Raw genomic sequence first — 9,358 nt, forward strand, 5'->3', positions numbered from 1 at the left:
GTCCTCCCTTAGCGTTAGCTCCAAGGGCTGTCAGGTGGACATGGATCCCCTGCCATTTACGCAGGGCCTCTCTAGTTTTATTTTTAAAATCGTTTAGTGCCCCAGACATTCTTGAAGCAGTCATTTCCTTCCCTTCTCGTTTATTAATGGGCTTATTTCTTCCTCCTCCCCACTGTTGCTCTGAGGCATTTGTGAAAGGCCTGTTGTTGCCTTTGGCTGACTCCACCTTTCTCCTTCTCCACCCCCAACCTTATCTTCTCCCTGCCAGTGGGACTAACCTTTGCGCCTTTCCTCTTGCATTTTCACAGGGGAGCCTTCCACCCCGGGATTCTGTGCCCGGCTGGCTTCACAGCTTGTTAAATTGCACGTGCTCCTGGCCTCCTCCTTGTGAGACGGCCTGGGCCAGGGCTGCGGGGAAGTCACACTCTGGGTTGAAAATATTCCAGCTCTGTGTGGAAGAGCTGTCTTAAATTGCCTCTTGCATTTCACCTTTATGCAGAGGGCAGCGCTGTGATGCATACCCTTAGTGGGCTGGGGCTGGGGGTGGGGCTGGGGCTGGGGCTGGGGCTGGGGCTGGGGCTGGGGCTGGGGGTAGGGCTGGGGCTGGGGGCTGGGGCTGGGGCTGGGGGCTGGGGCTGGGGCTGGGGGTGGGCCTAGGGGTAGGGCTGGGGCTGGGGCTGGGGCTGGGGGTGGGGGTGGGGCTGGGGCTGGGGGTGGGCCTAGGGGTAGGGCTGGGGCTGGGGGCCTTCTTTTTCCAAACCTAGTGCAGCATCTTGTGCCACTTGGCAGCTCCTGGCGGCTTTGTGACTCAGCCAACACAAAAGGAACCTGTGGCTGATTTAGCTGCTGCTCTCCAAATCCTCCCTGGAAGAGCCCGCCGCTGTTTTCATCTCAGCGGTCAGGAGACTTTGGCCAAAAGGAGAGCTGACCTGGTCTGACTATCGGCTCCTCCTTTGGGTGACCTTCAAGCAAACTTTCACTTACCCTCTTTTTTCTTCCTGCCCTCACATATAAAATGGGAGCCATGGGAATACTCCCATGGAGTCGTTCTGCAGAGGAAGTGAATTAGCTGAGCGAACCCCTGACTGCTCATGGTCTCCCCTCCGGACACAAAGGCCCCCACCCCTTGGTGCTGCAGTGTGAAGTCCTAACTCCAATAAGGCTTACAAATGCTAGTGGTTTTTTTTGTTTTGTTTTGTTTTGCTTTGTTATAATTTCAACTTTTATTTTAGATACACGGGGTACATGTGCAGGTTTGTTATGGGAATACTGTGTGATGCTGAGGTTTGAGGTACAAATGATCCTGGCACCCAGAAAGTGAGCATGGCACCCAAGACTTTTTCAACACTTGCCCCCCTCCCTTCAGCCCCCCAATAGTCCCCAGTGTCTATTATTCCCATCTTTGGGTCCATGAGTACCCAATGTCTAGCTCCCACTTATAAGTGAGAACATGTGGTGTTTGGTTCTCTGTTCCTGTGTTAATTTGCTTAGGATAATGGCCTCCTGCTGCATCCATGTTGCTGCAAAGAACATGACTTTGTTCTTTTTTTTTATGGCTTTGTAGTATTCCATGGTGTATATGCACCACATTTTTTTCACTTTTATTTTAAGTTCAGGGGTACAAGTGCAGGTTTATTACATAGATAATCTTGTGTTATAGGAGTTTGTTGCACAGACTATTTCATCACCCAGGTATTAGGCCTAGTACCCATTAGTTATTTTTCCTGCTCCTCTCCCTCCTCCCACCCCCCCACCGAAAGGCCCCAGCATGTGTTGTTCCCTCTTTCTGTCCAAGTGTTCTCATCATTTAGCTCCCACTTATAAGTGAGAACATACAGCATTTGGTTTTCTGTTCTTGTGTTAGTTTACTAGGGACAATGGCCTCCAGCTCCATCCATGTCCCTGCAAAAGACATCATCTTGTTCTTTTTTATGGTTGCATAGTATTCCATGGTGTATGTGTACCACATTTTCTTTATCCAGTCTATCTCTGATGGACACTTAGGTTGATTCCATGTCTTTGCTATTGTGAATGGTGCTACAGTGAACATGCACGAGCATGTGTCTTTATAATAGAATGATTTGTATTCCTTTGGGTATATACCCCATAAAGGGATTGCTGGATCAAATGGTATTTCTGTCTTTAGGTCCTTGAGGAATCGCCACACTGTCTTCCACAGTGGCTGAACTAATTTACACTCCCACCAACAGTGTATAGTGTTCCTTTTTCTCCACAACCTTGCCAGCATCTGTTATTTTTTTACTTTTTAATAGCAGCTATTCTGACTGGTGTGAGATGATATCTCATTGTGGCTTTGATTTGCATTTGTCTAATGATTAGTGATGTTGAGCTTTTTTCCATACGTTTGTTGGCCACATGTATGTCTTCTTTTGAGAAGTGCCTGTTCATGTCCTTTGCTCACTTTTTAATGGGGCTGTTTTTTTCTTATAAATTTAAGTACCTTAAAGATGCTGGATATTAGACCTTTGTTGAATGCTTAGTTTGCAAAGATTTTCTCCCATTCTGTAGGTTGTATGTTTACTCCATTGATAGTTTCTTTTGCTGTGCAGAAGCTCTTTAGTTTAATTAGATCCCATTTTTTAAGCTTTTGTTGCAATTGCTTTTGGCATCTTCGTCATGAAATCTTTGCCCATGCCTATGTCCTGAATGGTATTGCCTAAGTTGTCTTACAGGGTTTTTATAGTTTTGGGTTTTACATTTATGTCTTTAATCCATCTTGAGTTAATTTTTGTATATGGTGTAAGGAAGGAGTCCAATTTCAGTCTTCTACATAAGGCTAGCCAGATATCCCAGCCTCATTTATTGAATAGGGAATCCTTTCCCCATTGCTTGTTTTTGTCAGGTTTGTTGAAGATCAGATAGTTTTAGGTAGGCAGTCTTATTTCTGGGTTCTCTATTTTGTCCTATTGGTCTATATGTCTGTTCTTGTACAAGTACCATGCTGTTTTGGTTACTATAGTACTGTAGCATAGTTTGAAGTCAGGTAGTGTGATGTCTCCAGCTTTGTTCTTTTTGCTTAGGATTGGTTTGGCTATTCAGACTCTTTTTTGGTTTCATGTGACTTTTAAAATAGTTTTTACTAGTTCTGTGAAGAATGTCAGTGGTAGTTTAATGGAAATAGTATTGCATGTATAAATTGTTTCAGGCAGTATGGCCATTTTACTGATATTGATTCTTCCTATTTATGAGCATGGAGTGTTTTTCCATTTGTTTGTGTCATCTCTGATTTCTTTAAGCAGAGGTTTATAGTTCTTTATGCAGAGATATTTCACCTCCCTAGTTAGCCGTATTCCTGGGTATTTTAATCTTTTTGTGGCAATTGTGAAGGAGAGTTCACTCCTGATTTGGCTCTTGGCTTGATTGTTGTTGATGTATAGAAATGCTAGTGATTTTTGCACATTGATTTTGTATCCCAAGTCTTTGTTGAAGTTGTTTAATCAGCTTCAGAAGCTTTGGGGCTGAGACAAGAGTTTTTCTAGATACACAATCATGTCATCTGCAAACAGAGATAGCTTGACTTCCTCTTCCAGTACTATGTTGAATAGGAGTGGTGAAAGAGGGCATCCTTGTCTTGTGCCTGTTTTCAAGGGGGAATGCTTCCAGCTTTTGCCTATTTGATATGATGTTGGTTGTGAGTTTGTCATAGATGGCTGTTATTATTTTGAGGTATGGTCTTTCAACATTTTGTTTACTGAAAGTTTTTAACATGAATGGTTGTTGAATTTTATTAAAAGCCTTTTCTGCACCTATTGAGATAATTATGTGGTTTTTGCCTTTAGTTCTCTTTATGCGATGATTCACATTTATTGATTTGCCTATGTTGAACCAACCTTGCATTCCAGAGATGAAGCTGACTTAATTGCGAAGGATAAGCTTTTTGCTTGCACCACATTTTCTTTATCCAATCCACCATTGATTGGCACCTAGGCTTATTTCATATCTTTGCTATTGTGAATAATGCCATGATGAACATATGAGTGAATGTTTGGTAGAACACTTTATTTTCTTTTGGATATGTACCCAGTAATGAGATTGCTGGGTCAAATGGTATTTCTGTTTTAAGTTCTTTGAAAAATCCCAAACTGCTTTCCACAGGGGCTGAACTAATGTACGTTCCCACCAACAGCATGTAAGTGTTCCCTTTTCTCCTCAGCCTCATCAGCATCTGTTGTTTTTTGACTTTTTAGTAATAGCCATTCTGGTGGGTGTGAGGTGGAATCTCATGGTGGTTTTGATTTGCACAAATGCTAGTGTTAAGATTGTCATCTCTGCTAGTTTCCCCACCATCCCTGTTGTTGCACGACCATATTCTTCATTTCATAGAATATTGAATGTCATTTATTTCAGACCCGACCATTCCTTGATTGGCCTCATTATACAGATCAGGGAAGAGGATCCCATAAAGTTGCCCAGGGCAGGCCTAACTTACAGGCAGGGCTGGGATTAGACTCCAAGGGTGGGGTTTTCCAAACAGTGCTGTGTTCTGGGGTAGCCAGCCATCCGGGTTTGCTGGGGTCTCTCACAGTTTTAATCCTGAAAGTCCCTCTTCCCAGAAAACCCCTTAGTCCCCAGCAAATCAGGACAGTTAGTTACCTTAAGCCTCTGGTATTTGTGAGCTTTGTCACTTTATTAATCAAAAGAGTATATATGCTGTGCTTTTTACAGAGCTTTTTACAGTGAGGAAGAAACTACCGATGCCAACCTTGCATATCAGCAATTATTTTAAGCCACTGACATCTAAAAATTCATAAAATAAACATTTTCAATTAGCCGTGCTGCTTTGTTTTTTATACTTTACTTCCATGTCATATCTCATTAGTTTATTCCAAATCTAATGAGTAATCTGTTGCTGGCTGTTCAGAAGAAGGAAATGCACTTTGAAGTTGACTGAGAGTGATTTCAACACTGTTAATAAAGAAATTCCACTAAGTTCTAACTAACTTTTGGGAGTAGCTTACAATCCATCAGACTTAATCCTCTGTGTTTGAAAATGTTTGGCCCTCTGGAAAACATTATGAGGAGCTTTTGTGGTAGAGCGCACCGATGGAGTGGAAGTGCTATGCAAACTAAAACATCAAAAGCTGCATTAATCCTAACATCTTACTACAGTGCTTTTTTTTTTTTTTTTTTTTTTTTTGGATGAAAGTGGATAAATCTAAGATTTCACTTGGCCTGAAATATGCGGGTACTCAAGAAAAGTGATTATTGTTCCCCTTGTTTCAATCTATAATGAATGTTTATTGCATGCTTAATAGAGGCTTCTCCCGGGTATTGGCCATTGAAGTAAATTATATTGAAACAGACAGAGAATGGCTACTATCCTCATGGAGCTCCAGTCTAGTGGAAAAGAGAAAATTATAGAATTACACAGATAGAGATGGCATTATAATTGTGATAAGTGCTTTAAAGCAGAGTGCTGGGTGCCCTGGGACTGTCTAGAAGGGTACCAAATCTAATCTGAGAAGATGACATTTAAATATAAATCTCAAGGATCAGTTAACCAGCTTCAGACTTTGGAAAATGGCATTCCAGGTACAGAGACTAGCATGGATAAAGGTCCTGAGGTAGAGAAAGGAGTTGGCATATATTAAGATACTGAAAGAAGGACATTGGGCCACTGACTTGATAGTAGCGGGAATAACATTTTAATTCTACAACTGGAGGTAACAATGACTTTGTGAACTCTACAAGAAATCAGAGCCTCTTTGATAGTTCCACCAATGCCACACCCTTGCAGTAAGAGCTTCCAGTCAGTCCCAGTGACGTCATGGTGTTACCATTCCTGAAGACCTTGACATTATCAACTTCCTCAAGCTGTAACCGAGGCTCAACAGGGAAAAGTCTTGCCAAAATGCACACGGCCAGTTAGAGGCAGTGGAAATTGTGAGGTCCCTTGATCCGAAGTTCAAAGGCCTTTCCACAGCTCTTCCATTGCCCTCATCTTAAGACAAATTTTTCTTCTGGAGTCTTCCACTCCCAGAGCCCATTTGGATTTGCCGACCAGAAGAACACCTTTTCCCTCCTTTTCTCAGTGCTCCCAGCACCATGAAAGCCTGCCATTGGTGCAGTTCCTTTGCTGCCCGAGATGCTGTCCTCCACAATTGTTAGCAACACCCCAGCACCTGCAGGGGTGGTTGTGTCTCCAGTGGGAACCTCAAAATAATTTCTTGCAAAATCACCATCCTTGGTTCTCCTCCCGGCTAGTATCTGAAGGCCGCCTTTCATTTCGTTTGTAGTAACCACGATTGGAATTGTCATAAATTCATTTGCTTTGAAAATCACTCACCACTTCATCATCCTCTGGGGCTCTACTGCTCATCAGAGCCCAGTCTCAATGTTCCTCCTCATCCTGTTGCCATGGGTTACCCAACCACACAGTCACCATACACTATGTTAGGATAGTCCCTTGTCATTCCCTATCACACAGTGGATGGCAGGAAAACTCCACAGGCTCTCAGACATACGTCACTGGGAAAGCTTTGAGCATCAGATTAAAAAAAAATTTTTTTTTTAAAAAAGAACAATCATGTCTTTGAATGTAATGTATCCCTGCAAGGAAACCCTGGTATATGTTGTCCCACCGAGAGAGACAGGTGGGGGCCACTGCACTTTCTGATTGGAAAGGGCTGGCTGCCAACACTTCTTAAGGATATGTGTCACTTTGTGGTATCCCTATTTCCCTCCCCAATAAAATAACAATTTGGAAGGGTTTGAGATGAAGAGAGTAAATCAATACCAGATTACCAAAGTTGCAAAAATATTCTACCAATTCATCAAACTGCATCTGAGGGTTTGAGAACTGCCCTGGGAAAGAAGCACCCCCATACTTTGGGAAATCAATGGGCACCCCAACATTCTTGTCAAGTAATGAAAAGCCACAGAGGAGCAAGGTTTGTTTTTAATCTTCAAGGTGATTATGTAAATGTTATGAAAGTAAGAATATTTCTGCAAGACTGTGCTTTTCAAATTGCTCTTTCAGCAATCTTTCAGTGTTGCCATGCTGGGTCTGGAGAGTCAGGGCCCTGTTGGACTTTCCTTATAAATCTTAGGAATAGAGGGCAGGGTGAGTAATGTCACTAACACATTCTTACTAAACTTTTAAAGTCAGAATAATGTCTAAGTGTAAGATCAATTTATCTTTAAGCCATCACTATAAACAGGTTGATGCCCATAAAACATGGACCCTTATTGAAAAGAAATAATACCTCCTTTCAAGGCTGAATTTAATTTTCAAGGTAAGACAGAATCTGTGAATGTAAACAACTGCTATTAAGGAATGATGCATATCCCAATTTTGAGGAATTTTGTAATAATCCTTATAGAAGAGCTGAATGAGATTCGCCTTGTAGTAACATGAATACCTAGTGGGTTCATTAACTTACTATAAAGCATTTGGAGAAAGGCAGCAAAAAATTGCTGCTGGAAAGGAAATTAACTGGGCCATAGCCACACAGGGCTGTCAATGGCCACTCACAGAAAGCTGGCTTGAGAACTGACTGCATCTCCAAACCTAGGCTATCTAGCATGATGGCACATCCATCCAGAAATGTCCAACACAGTCCTATGATGCCAGTCTGAAAGAGAGATTTTCCATACCTATTCTCATTTATTTTCTTCATTCTCATTATCTCTCTTCTCCTCATTCTTCTCACCTTCAAAAAAGTTTTAGAAGTTGCTGGTTTTCTTATTGATTACGGAAAATATAAAGTGGTTCTCTGAAGTAATATTTTAATATTGTACTTCACATTATTTTTAATGTCTAGCATTATTGCATACCTTTTCTCCCAGATTAACTTTAAAATTACTTCTGCAAGTTCCTCCTCCAATGTCATGGAATATCAATCTACTTTTATGGATATTAAGTTAAATACATAATATACACATTTATTCATCTAATATATAGATATCTATTTTTTAGATGAATTAACTGAGCCTCAGAGAGTTAAAATTACTTCTTGCTAAAGATCACACAAGCCAGTATTTTCAGAGCCAAAATTTAAACACAGGTCTGTCTGATGCCAATTAAAATGAGCATAGAAATTATTTTTAGTATAAAAATCTGAAACCATTTTATTATTTTAGGTAATTACAGAGTTCTATGTATGATTGAGTCATAAGGAAACAGATTTGTCATAACAATTACTATAATCATACCAGTAAGGCACTTAAATAATCTTTTAATTAGTAAAATAGAGAATCATCTTGAAATATGTCACATAAAAATGCACATTAATATATTCTGATTATGATTTTGGTGAAATAAGAAAGTACTGGCTGGGTGCAGTGGCTCATGCCTGTAATCCCAGCATTTGGGGAGGCCGAGGCGGGTGGATCACATGAGGTCAGGAGTTCGAGACCAGCCTGACCAACATGGTGAAAGCCTGTCTCTACTAAAAATACAAAAAATTAGCAAGAAGTGGTGGTGGGCACCTGTAATACCAGCTACTCGGGAGGATGGGGCAGGAGAATCACTTGAACCTGGGAGGCGGAGGTTGCAGTGAGCCAAGATCATACCATTGCACTCCAGCCTGGGTGACAAGAGCGAGACTCCATCTCGAAAAAAAAAAAAAAGTATTGAAATATTCACCAAAACCAGTTTTTAACAAAGTTTTGTTTAACAAAGTTTTGTTTAACAAAGCTTTTAACAAAGTTTTAACTAGTTTTTAACAAAAAGTCAAAACAAAACAAATGACCAGGTAAGGCCATCTGATTTCAGCTTAGTATGTATTCATCTATGTAAGAATACACCAAAAGGACAGTAGAGTAGAAGTGATTCTGTTATTATTGTGATTACATTAATGTTTATATTTACAGACTACTTTTGTTCACATTGTTTCATTTGATTCTGTTTTACAGATAGATGGTAAAAAGACTCAAGAGAAGATTAGTTACTCCTGAAAGGTAATGGTACCAGTAAGAGGAAACTGATATCAAGACTTGTACGCTGATCTTCTTACTTCAAAATTGTCTTCAAACATAGATTTTTAAAAAAAAATAGGCATTATTTTTAAAGCAGTTTTAAGTTCTGCAAAATTTAGCAGAAAGTACACAGTTCCCATATACACACATGTGCACCTTTCCCCCTGCCCCTGCCTTCCCCCGCGCACCATCAACATCTCTCACTAGAGTGGTACATGTGTTACAGTGGAGGAATATTCACTGACACATCACTACCCAAAGCCCATCATTTACCTTAGGGTTCACTGGTTGTATTGCACAGATTTTTAGATTTTGACAAATACATAATGGCATGCATCCACCATTGTAGTATCACACAGAGTAATTTCCCTGCCCTAAAAATCCTCAGTGCTCCACTTACTCATTCCTCTCCTTTTTC

The sequence above is a fragment of the Hylobates moloch genome, unplaced genomic scaffold (genome assembly GCF_009828535.3).
Source record: "Hylobates moloch isolate HMO894 unplaced genomic scaffold, HMol_V3 SCAFFOLD_5, whole genome shotgun sequence".
Classification (NCBI taxonomy): Eukaryota; Metazoa; Chordata; class Mammalia; order Primates; family Hylobatidae; genus Hylobates; species Hylobates moloch.